The sequence below is a fragment of the Bubalus kerabau genome, chromosome 3 (genome assembly GCF_029407905.1).
Source record: "Bubalus kerabau isolate K-KA32 ecotype Philippines breed swamp buffalo chromosome 3, PCC_UOA_SB_1v2, whole genome shotgun sequence".
Classification (NCBI taxonomy): Eukaryota; Metazoa; Chordata; class Mammalia; order Artiodactyla; family Bovidae; genus Bubalus; species Bubalus kerabau.
In genome coordinates, this window is record NC_073626.1 from 80,453,452 (window position 1) to 80,465,586 (window position 12,135).

General features: G+C 40.3%; 1 long non-coding RNA gene across 1 annotated transcript; it reads left to right on the plus strand.

The window, feature by feature from the left end:
* The first annotated feature begins 422 nt into the window (after window positions 1-422).
* On the plus strand, window positions 423-11,779 carry LOC129646338 (uncharacterized). Its single transcript, XR_008711861.1, has 3 exons — window positions 423-559; window positions 794-862; window positions 11,017-11,779. It is a non-coding gene; the product is annotated as an uncharacterized LOC129646338 (long non-coding RNA).
* Window positions 11,780-12,135: the final 356 nt, after the last annotated feature.

Genomic DNA, 12,135 nt, shown 5'->3' on the forward strand with positions numbered 1-12,135 from the left:
AGTCACCATCTGTAAGATTTTGGAGCCCAGAAAAATAAAATCTGACACTGTTTCCACTGTTTCCCCATCTATGTCTCATGAAGTGATGGGACCAGATGCCATGATCTTAGTTTTCTGAATGTTGAGCTTTAAGCCAACTTTTTCACTCTCCACTTTCACCTTCATCAAGAGGCTTTTGAGTTCCTCTTCACTTTCTGCCACAAGGGTGGTGTCATCTGCATATCTGAGGTGATTGATATTTCTCCCAGTAGTCTTGATTCCAGCTTGTGCTTCTTCCAGCCCAGCATTTCTCGTGATGTACTCTGCATAGAAGTTCAATAAGCAGGGTGCAATATGCAGCCTTGATGTACTCCTTTTCCTATTTGGAACCAGTCTGTTGTTCCATGTCCAGTTCTAACTGTTGCTTCCTGACCTGCATATAGATAATTATCTAATTATTGATTGAAATAACCATACGAACAAGAAAGGATAATAGAAGTCTTCCCATGATTGGCGAATGAAGACGGGAGACCAAGTGAAAATCCGCCAACTCTGAGGACACAGAGGCAAAGGCACTCAGGTATGGAAGATATACTTGTCTTCATTCACCCTCTGGAGTGGGCTATGCTGGAAGAAAAAAAAAACAAACTGCAAATTTCTCTTCTAAAACTTGTGTTATAAAGTATCTCCAATTTTTCCAGTTTGAGAAATAGTAAGGGTTTTATTAAAAGGAGTCACATAAGTAGTAAATTGGTTTTTAAAGAATGATTTTTGAAGCTACTAGGTCAACAGGTTTCTGTCATTTTGCCCACAGTTATCACGATCAGTAATCAAATGGCAGCTGGATCAATGTCTCTCTGCTACTCACCAAACATTGTTAATGGTAAGTTGTATTTTTATTTTTACTGTAATTTTAAAAACCTTTTCTATTTAGCATTATTTGCCTTTCAGATTGTGGTATTTCTAGGTTTAAGTATTATTTTATGAGACTTCACCTTTATGTTGATAGAACATACAAGTTCTGAAGAACATAGGTACATTTTTATTTCTACTGTTGATGATATATCATCCAAATGTTGTCTTGCAATATATTCAAACATAACAAGTTATTCTTCTTGTGACATATTTGTTACTAAAGAAGTTCCTGTAACAATAGGGTGCCCTGCAATCATTAGGTAGAACATACTATGCTTTCAGCTAAAAAAATTAGAATTTTGGATAACTTGTATCTGTCAATGGAACTTGATAACTTAACAGTACTTTAGTTTTGCTTGAGTTTTGTGGTGATTCTAACCAATGTGATTAAAAAATTTTGTAATGAAATATATCAACTTTTAGAAGAACTGAGTAACAGTAAGTTGGTATTTTTCAAATGACTAGTGCATAATTTTACAAAATCAATTAAAAAAAGTGTAAGGTAGACCAACAGACTTTAATATAACCAAAGATGAAAATTTCATCGATATGGTTTCAGATTAATTATTTGTAATTGACCTTTAAGAAGCTACAACTTGTTGAGTTTTGGTGTAGCATCAGAGAATGGTCACAACTATATAAAAATATATTTAAAATTTTTAATTATAAAAGAACCATTTAAAGGCATTGGAGAGCACTAAGACATTCAACAACTTGGGAGACTGAGATACAAAAAAGAAAGAAAATATTGAGGTAAGCCCCCAAATCTATGACTTTTCTTCTCAAGGCATTTCCACTTTGTAAGTTGCACTGAACTACAAGGTCTAATGCAAGGTGGATGTTAAGACGTTAAAAGATTACCCAGAGCTTTGGTAATATCATGGTGCTGATGAGATAAATACTGGGATTCATATCTCATATTTCCATTGAGATACCTGAGGGGCTACACCCTAGCAATACGACAGAGCAGCACCAGTTCAGCTCTCAACAAGACTTAAATCTAGTCTTGAGACACCTCAGTCTAACTGGGTCAAGGATTCACCCCTATTCTAACTGCCTGCTTAGAGGAAATAAATCCCCTTTGGAGACGATTTCATCATCTACAGCCTGCACAACTTTTCATAGTCAATATAAAGTATTCAGTTAAAATTTGCCAGCCATACCAGGAGCTAGAATGGAAAGACTGAAGACAAAAATATAATTAATTAAAAAAACATCCAAAGTTGGTTCTTTGAAAAGACCAACAAAATTGATAACTGATAAGGAAAAAAGTGTTAGTCACTCAGTCGTGTCTGACTCTTTGTGACCTCATGGACTATAGCCCTCAAGGCTCCTCTGTCCATGGGATTCTCCAAGGCAAGAATACTTGAGTGGGTTGCCATGCCCTTCTCCAGGGGATCTTCCCAACCCAGGGATCGAACACAGGTCTCCTGCATTGCAGGCAGATTCTTTACAGTCTGAACCACCAGGGAAGCCCCATGCAGTAATGAAGAGAGAGATCATATAACAAATCATGCAGATTCCAAAAAGACGATAAGAGGATGTAATAATTTATGCAATATGTTTAAAATTTTGAATTAAATGGAAAGATTCCTAGAAAAGCACAAATTGCTAACACCAACATGAGGAAAAAACAGAAAAATCAACCTCTTGGTGGCATGCTGATTACAATGGAGCTTTTCCTATGAAGGGAGAAATGATTTGTCCTTCCTAGAATCAACAGATCCTCTAAATATGAGTTTCTTTTCCCTTCCCAAACTGCCCCACCAACACTATAATTATGACGATCTATTAAATTCTCATTTAAATGACCAGCTCAATAACAAAACTATGGGATCGGGGTACTGTCATCTAAGATGTAGTATGTGCAGATAGATGATACTCTGTCCCCTAGGAGTGGAAGAAAAACTGGTGTCTCTCACCATATCTCAAGAATTTGCTAAATGACAGAAATGTAATTAAGCTCTGCTGGTTTAGAGTGTCTTGTTCCTTGACATAATGATTCCACTAAGGGACACAATAAAAGTAACACAAAACATTTAGGTATGACAACTGCCTGGGTAAATGGCTCCTCATCCAGGCTTCTCCTCACCTTACACCAGAAGATTTATGCTCCAGGAACCTTCTGCAGCATGCCTTTTACTTTTTGCCCTGGAGCTTCTCCATTGCTGCAGACATTGGCTGGCTCAGCAACCATACAGGCAGATTACAGGTTAAAGGGAAAGTAATGCCCATGAAGATAACTTTTTACCAACAGCAAATGGAAGTGGATAGAGAAATACTTCTGCTTGATAGTCAGGTGGATAATTCTGAAAAGCCTTTACTACCCTGTTTAGAAGGCTCTGGGAGAACTAAATGCCAGACATCACAGTGGTCACATTGATGTAGCACCTGTTTATAGCTTTCCTCCTTGAAGTTATTTCTCAAATAAATGACTTGCACTCAAGTGTTTGTTTCAAGACTCTTCTTTCAGGGAAAGTACAAGCTTAGGTGAAGCTGATCATACTGGATTCAAGTTCTAGGTCTAATAATTGTGTGACATTTGGAAAATCACTTAACTTATCTGGGCTTAGCTTCCTTTTCTGGATAGTAGGAGTGATTATAGTAACTACTTCATTGAGTTGCTGTGATAAAATAACCTGATGTTCCTAAAACACTTTGAACTGTGTTTAGCATGTGTGTGGATCACAATAAACGGTGGAAAATTCTGAAAGAGTTGGGAATACCAGACCACCTGACCTGCCTCTTGAGAAACCTGTATGCAGGTCAGGAAGCAACAGTTGGAACTGGACATGGAACAACAGACTGGTTCCAAATAGGAAAAGGAGTATGTCAAGGCTGTATATTGTTGCCCTGCTTATTTAACTTATATGCAGAGTACATCATAGGAAATGCTGGGCTGGATGAAGCACAAGCTGGAATCAAGACTACTGGGAGAAATATCAATAACCTCAGATATGCAGATGACATCACCCTTATGGCAGAAAGTGAAGAGGAACTATAAAGCCTCTTGATGAAGGTGAAAGAGGAGAGTGAAAAAGTTGGCTTAAAACTCAACATTCAGAAAATGAAGATCATGGCATCTGGTTCCATCACTTCATGGGAAATAGATGGGGAAACAGTGGAAACAGTGTCAGACTTTATTTTTGGGGGCTCCAAAATCACTGCAAATGGTGACTGCCGCCATGAAATTAAAAGACGCTTACTCCTTGGAAGAAAAGTTATGGCCAACCTAGATAGCATATTCAAAAGCAGAGACATTACTTTGCCAACAAAGGTCCATCTAATCAAGGTTATGGTTTTTCCAGTGGTCATGTATGGATGTGAGAGTTGGACTGTGAAGAAAGCTGAGTGCTGAAGAATTGATGCTTTTAAACTGTGGTGTTGGAGAAGTCTCTTGAGAGTCCCTTGGACTGCAAGGAGATCCAACCAGTCCATTCTGAAGGAGATCAGCCCTGGGATTTCTTTGGAAGGAATGATGCTGAAGCTGAAACTCCAGTTCTTTGGCCACCTCATGTGAAGAGTTGACTCATTGGAGAAGACTCTGATGCTGGGAGGGATTGGGGGCAGGAGGAGAAGGGGACGACAGAGGATGAGATGGCTGGATGGCATCACCAACTCGATGGACGTGAGTCTGAGTGAACTCCGGGAGTTGGTTATGGACAGGGAGGCCTGGCGTGCTGCGATTCATGGGGTTGCAAAGAGTCGGACACGACTTTTCTAGGAACCTTTCTATATTATTAAGTATTAACTTTTTTGGTCATGGGTGTGAATTTTCCAATTTGTCTTTAAATTGTTTATTGTGTTATTGTGTTTTTCACTAACAAAATCTTTTGATTTTTATAGTAAAACTATATACACCTATATATATATATACCTATAGTAAAACTATATAGTATACCTATAGTAAAACTATATATATATATATAGTTTTCACTAACAAAATCATTTGATTTTTATAGTAAAACTATAGTGTTATATATATATAACACTATAGTTTTACTATAGGTGTCAATTCTTTCCATTCTATCTTCATGTTTTATAATATTAGGCTTCCCCATTCTATTATTATAAAAATAAAATGTAATAAAAATAATTTCTCCAGGCAATTAATTCAAAACAAGGTGTATCAGTATTTGCATACTAGTTAGCTGGAACTTTGCTTGAAACTTGATGTCAGCAAATTTTCATATGCATGTAAGATTCTTTCATGCTCACTCAGTCGTGTCCCATTCTGTGTGACCCCATGGACTGCAGCACGCTACGCTCCTCTGTCCATGGGATTTTCCAGACAAGAATAGCAGAGTGGATTGCCATTTCCTCCTCTGGGGGATCTTCCCGACCCAGGGATTGAACCCCTGTTTCCTGCATCTCCTGCATTGGCAGGTGGATTCTTTACCACTCTTTGATAATTTCTGACACATATTGAATATTCAGAAAATTTTAGTTACTAATTTTATTCTTTTAAAAAAATGTTCATAAAACAAAATAAAGAGGAGATCTTGACTGATTATAGGACTGGGTCAGAGATTTTAGAAGCTGAACCTGGAGCATCTTGTGGGGCTGAAAAGTAAGGAAGTGCTCAAAACAAACAAACCCCAACCCCCACAATGATAAGAGTATGTTATAGAGACAAAGGAATGAAATGAAAGAGTTCCGAGAGACCAAACAACCTAGAACAATTTGAGCAATAAGATAATAGTATTGGATTATAATCTGGAGAAGGCGATGGCACCCCACTCTAGTACTCTTGCCTGGAAAATCCCACGGACAGGGGAGCCTGGAAGGCTACAGTCCATGGGGTCACGAACAGTCAGACACGACTGAGCGACTTCACTTTCACTTTTCACTTTCATGCATTGGGGAAGGAAATGGCAAACCACTCCAGTGTTCTTGCCTGGAGAATCCCAGGGACAGGGGTGCCTGGTGGGCTGCCGTCTCTGGGGTCGCACAGAGTTGGACACGACTGAAGGGACTTAGCAGTAGCACCAGGATTATGATCCAAGCTATAAAATAAATATTCATAATTCCATAGTGATATAAATAAATAATTGAATAAAGAAATAATTAGGTTGGCTCTACCCCAATACAAAATGGCTTTGGTGTTAAAAAAATTAAAAAAACCAAAAAATACATAATTAGGGATAAACAGATAAATGCGTTCATGCAGAAGAATTCCCTTACTTTGCCCTTAAAGAAGTGGAGTGTGGGATGTGCATAAATACTTCCTTCTAAAGAGGACAGGATGAAAATCGGGGAAAGGAGCGATTGCTATGTAGCAACTTGACAAACATGACTTCAGCCAGATGGCCAAAATTAACATCAGTTGACAGTACGTACTGTTGATATGATGTGAGGATTATGGCTGTTTACCTCTGTCATCCTGTCCTTGCGAAACCCTAGTCAAATAATGAAAAAAAAATCAGACAAATCTTATTTGAGAGAATCCTTTGGACTGCAAGGAGATCCAACCAGTCCATTCTGAAGGAGATCAGCCCTGGGACTTCTTTGGAAGGAATGATACTAAAGCTGAAACTCCAATACTTTGGCCATCTCATTTGAAGAGTTGGCTCATTGGAAAAGACTCTGATGCTGGGAGGGATTGGGGGCAGGAGGAGAAGGGGATGACAGAGGATGAGATGGCTGGATGCCATCACTGACTTGATGGATGTGAGTCTGGGTGAACTCCGGGAGTTGGTGATGGACAGGGAGGCCTGGTGCTGTGATTCATGGGGTTGCAAAGAGTCGGACACGACTGATCAACTGAACTGAACTGTACAAAGTATCTAACTAGTACTCTTCAGAGCTGTCAAAGTCACCCAAACCAAAAATAATGTCTGAAAAACTGTCCCAGCCAATGGGTGTTTAAGGAGACATGATGACTAAGTATAATGTAACCCTGGATGGGATCCTGGAATAGAAAGAGGGCATTAGGTAAAAGAAAATCCAAAAAAGTATGGACTTCAGTTCCTAAATCAATATCAATAATGGGTCATTGATTGTTACAAATGCACCATACTAATCTAAGTTGTTTATAATAAGCTAAAATGGTTGTAGGATATATGGGAGCTCTCTGTACTATCTTTGCAATTTTTATGTAAACCTGTTCTACAATTAAAAAGTTTATTTTAAAAAGACTTTGAAGAATACAAAGTTTATTGGAGGAGTTATGACCATAATCAAAGACCTACTATCACAAAGTGAAAATCTTAATGAAGGTGAATGTCTGATGGAACAGGATTACAGGAAAGAAAGAGACTCTCTGGGAGAGAAAGTGGTGATTTTATCACAAAGGAGAAAATATTTGAGCTGAGGCTTGAGGAGAAAATAGCAGTTGGTCAACTGGAGAGAAGAGAGAAATTAAGTACTTTTCTTGTTTAGTTTGCATCTACTTAAACATTGCTGAAGCATAAGAACCGAGATGCATCTTCTGCATTTTGAAATACTTCTTAGTATGCCCCATCTTAATGTCTGTTTCTCCTGACTGAACTCTTATAGTCCTTTGCCTACGGCATTGTTCAGTTACTAAGAAGATGATATTAGCAGAAGTGGGTTTTAGATGAATTTTTGATTCTGTTCTTGAGCTAAAGGTCTGAATTCCATTTTCAAGGTTTAGTTGCTACAGACCTTTTGATTGCACTTTCAGAGTTTCTCATCCTTGAACTAGTGAAATTTGAGAGCAGATGATTCTTTGTTATGAGATGGGAGAGAGGATAAGGTGGAAGGAAAGGTTTGTCCTGTTCCTTGTAGGATGTTGAGCAACATCCCTCGTTTCTACCCACTAGATGACAGTACAACTTCCAGTTACAGCAACTAAGTGAAAGAAAGTGAAATTATCAGTTGCTCAATCATGTCCAACTTTTTGTGACCCCATGGACTGTAGCCCTCCAGGCTCCTCTGTCCATGGAATTCTCCAGACAAGAATACTGGAGTGGGTTGCCAATCCCTTCTCCAGGGGATCTTCCTGACCCAGGGGTCGAACCCAGGTCTCCCACATTGCCAGGTAGATTCTTTGCCATCTGAGTCAGCAGGGAAGCCACAGCAACCAAAAAGGCCTGCAAATATTGCCAGCTTCTCAGGTGGCACTAGTGGTAAAGAATCCACCTGCCAATTTAGGAGATGCCAGAGATGCAGGTTCGATCCTTGGGTCAGGAAGATCCTTTGGAGTGGGAAATGACAAACCACTGCAGTATTCTTGCCTGGAACATTCCATGGACAGAGGAGTCTGCTGGATTACAGTCTGTGGGTCTGCAAAGAGCTGGACACCACTGAATAACTAAGCACACCCCACCCCCCGGGACATTAGAGAAATAATGCTCATTTTATAACTCAGATTGCAACTTTAATTGTAGGCCTTCAAGGCAAGGATAGCTAGAGAGGTTAAAACTCAGATATACCTTGAGGATGCTTCTAATAGCATGCAGATCTCAAGATCTCTTCAGAGTAAGTTGCATCTTATACTGTTTTATTTCATGTGTTAACTTATTTAATATGCAAACATTTATTGATTGGCTTGCCATGTATCAGATCCCAAGTCAAGTTCTGAGAATTTGGTGTTGACTAAGACAAAGCTCCAATACTTTGGACACATGATGCAAAGAACTGACTCATTGGAAAAGACCCTGATGTTGGGGAGGACTGAAGGCAGGAGGAAAAGGGAACGACACAGGATGAGATAGATGAATGGCATTTCCAACTTGATGGACATGAAGTTTGAGCAAGCTCCAGCAGATAGTGAAGGACAGGGAAGCCTGGCGTGCTTCAGTCCATGGGGTTGCAAAGAGTTGGACATGACTGAGGAACTAAACAACAATAACTGCCTATAAAGGAGTTGGATTTGTCTTCAGTTCAGTTCAGTCCCTCAGTCATGTCCAGCTCTTTGCGACCCTATGGACTGTTGCATGCCAGGCTTCCTTGACCTTCACTATATCCTGGAGCTTGCTCAAACTCATGTCCATCGAGTCAGTGATGCCATCCACCATCTCTTTTCCAATGAGTTGGCTCTTTGCACCAGGTGAACAAGTTATTGGAGCTTCAGCTTCAGTATCAGACATTCCAATAGATATTCAGGGTTGATTTCCTTTAGGTTGGGCTGGTTTGATGTCCTTGTAATCCAAGGGACTCTCAAGAGTCCCTTAATAGGGAACCTGGCTGAATTCTGAAGCAGGTCTCCAAGCAAAGTTGTTTATGGAAGACTGGAATTATGTCTAATGGTGATACTGAGATAGTTGTCGTACTTGATTTCACCTGAAGCATGATGTATGGATCCTGACTTTATATAGGCTCTTTCTTCATGCATGTAGTACTCCTTATCACAGACATCTCTGTGGTCCTCCAGCCCTTTCATAACCCCTGAGATTAGAGATGCACTTCGGGAATTGTATTGGTCTTGGGCTCTCAAGAGTCATTATCCAGGAAGATGTTTTCACTGACCTTTGTCTATGGAAATTGCTCCTGAGAGAGAGGAATTTGAAAGTGGGAGGCTAAACAAGCAAGTACCTCTGCACATACTCTTGACTGGTGCTTGTGGTGCCATCACCATCTGAACATGTATGCCTGCCTTAGGCCCACCTGATTCTCAGGGCTTCCGGCCACCCTGTCTTTAAATCCTAAATTTTTCCGGCAAGTCCTAATTCTATTGAATTTTTTTTTTTTCAATCAGTGAGACTCATTAAATTCTCAACTGTTTCTTTAAACCTCTGCCAAGATGTTCCCTATGACTATATTTGCAAAGAAAGAGGATTGCCTTGTCATATTATACCTGGTATCTCTGTCTTTGGTTTAGAAGGCATGGCTGCTGCCTTAGTTGTCCTTTTAGGTCTTGCTGAGGCTTTTCCAGGCCTGGTTACCCATCAGGAAAAGTGTTGGTTCAGGACTGCTTATGGCTCATGGCTCAGGTTGCAGTTCTGAGACTGGCAAATACAAAGTTGGAAAAAACAAACAAACGATGTCCTTTCTTTGTGAGTGGCAGTTATTATTACATCAGAAGCATACTGGAACTGCTTGATAGGTGAGATACCTGGTGTCTTTTTGGCACTTTTGTATGGTTTTGGTCTGGCTCTGTTTTACAGAGGGCAGAAATCCATTCAAGCTCCCTCAGGGAAAAGGAGGATGATTTTAAGGGTAATCTAGGTTAGGAACTAGACCTGGAGTGCTGTCAGGAATTTAGATAGCCCCATGAAACTCTGCCTTATCCCCCTTAGGCGCCTTTATTTCACCCTCAAGGGTAGGAAAGCAGACAGTATGTTTGCGAAACCAGGTGGAAGCCAATATGGCTGTGGATGGATTGTCACATGAGGGTCACGAGATGGCCTGTGGCCCGATCATTCAAGAGCTTGTAGCAATGCAAAAATCTTTGAATTTTATTCCAGTGATAATGGGGAAACTATTGAAGTGTTAAGACCAAGTGATTGATACAGTCTTGTGGAAGTCATGTCCAATTCTTTGAGATGCCCTGGATTATACAGTCCATGGAATTCTCCAGGCCAGAATACTGGAGTGGGTAGCCTTTCCCTTCTCCAGGGAATCTTTCCAACCCAGGGATCGAACCTAGGTCTCCCGCACTGGAGGCAGATTCTTTACCAGCTGAGCCACAAGGGAAGCTGATATGGTCTGGATGACTGCAAAAAAATTACTCTGGCATCAGAGTGAAAAAATTTGAGAAGGCTAAGGAAATACAACAAGTGTGTCAAAGAACTGGGCTGGAGAAATCAAGAGAGCTATGAGGGGGTATCGAAGAGTCTCCTAAGGCAGTAGTGGTGGTTAGGGAAGCCTTTCTGGAAGAAGAGATATTTCAGATGAGACTGGAAATTTGAGAAAGTCGAGTAAGACCTAACCAGATGAAGGGAAGGATTGGTAGGAGAATAATACTTTAGACTGAGGGAATAGTAGGAGCAAATCCTGGGAGACAAGAGAAGAATTGTCCTTGTGGAATTTCTGACTTGATGCAAAGTTTTTAAAACTTAAAAAAAATCATTTTGATATAATTTTAAGCTCACAGAAATGTTGCGGTAGTGCAAGAGACATTGGCCCTTTGCCCACGAGCTCGCTTTCTCTCTTCCTAATTTATAAATTTTGAAATTATGTTTCTGGATGTATTTGTATTTTGTCTGTGTCTTTCAGGTGGGATCTTAGTTCCCAGACCAGGGATTGAATCCCAGCCCCAGCAAGGAAGGCACAGAGTCCGAACCATTGGACCACAAGGAATTCCCATTCCTGAACCTTTACATATTTTAGGATATGTTCCCCCAAAACAAGGACATTATCTTTTACAACCAATATGAGACATTATAGGATATTATTATTCAATCTATAGTCCATGTTAAAATGCCTCTGATTTTCCCAATAATGCCCTTTGGAGCTATTTCCCCCACTAGTCCAAGTCCAACCCAAGCCTGTGCATTGCACTCAATTGTCTTATCTCTAAAAAGCCCCTCAGCTTACAATATGCCCCTGTTTGGATTCTTCTGATGCTTTCTCATGACTGTGTTGTGCATTTGTGTAGGTATACCCTGTGGTATCTGCTTTGTTTACCCTATGTCTAGCTTCTGTAATCTTGATGCATCTGCCCTTGCCTGCATTTGCTAGATACACCTTGTCCTAATAATATACCTGACTCACCTTGCCTTGATCTCCTGCCTCCTCCAGAGTTGGCGGTGGGGGTGGGCGGAGGGTGTTATGTTCAAATACAAGGACATTATGTTCAAATACTAACTATCCTATCCTAAACTGCTTACCTGGCCTGTCTATTCCCTGTTTCTTCCTGTGGAAACAGTAAAAGTGCTTGCCCCCAATTCCCTCCTTTTGCTCTCGGAGTGATGACTTCGGAGGTTGCCTGTATGGGTTCCAATGTCCTGACCTGTATTCCCTCTTCTGGGATCTGTGAGTATAATAAACTGTCTTTTCAATGGCTGTCTCCTGATCTGTTGACTTTAACATACCTAAGTAATGGTGGCTCAGATGGTAAAGAATCTGCCTACAATGTAGGTGACCAGGGTTTGATTCCTGGGTCAGGAACATCCCCTGGAGAAAGAAATGGTAATCCACTCCAGTATTCTGCCTGGAGAATCCCATGAACAGAGGAGCCTGATGGGCTATAGTCCATGGGGTCACAAAGAGTTGGACACAACTGAGCGACTAACACACAACACACACACATTAAAACACTTGCCAGGTTCTAAGCTTGTTACCATTACTCTAATTAATAAGTAGTTTATGGAGAGATGCTTCAAACTTTTTTGA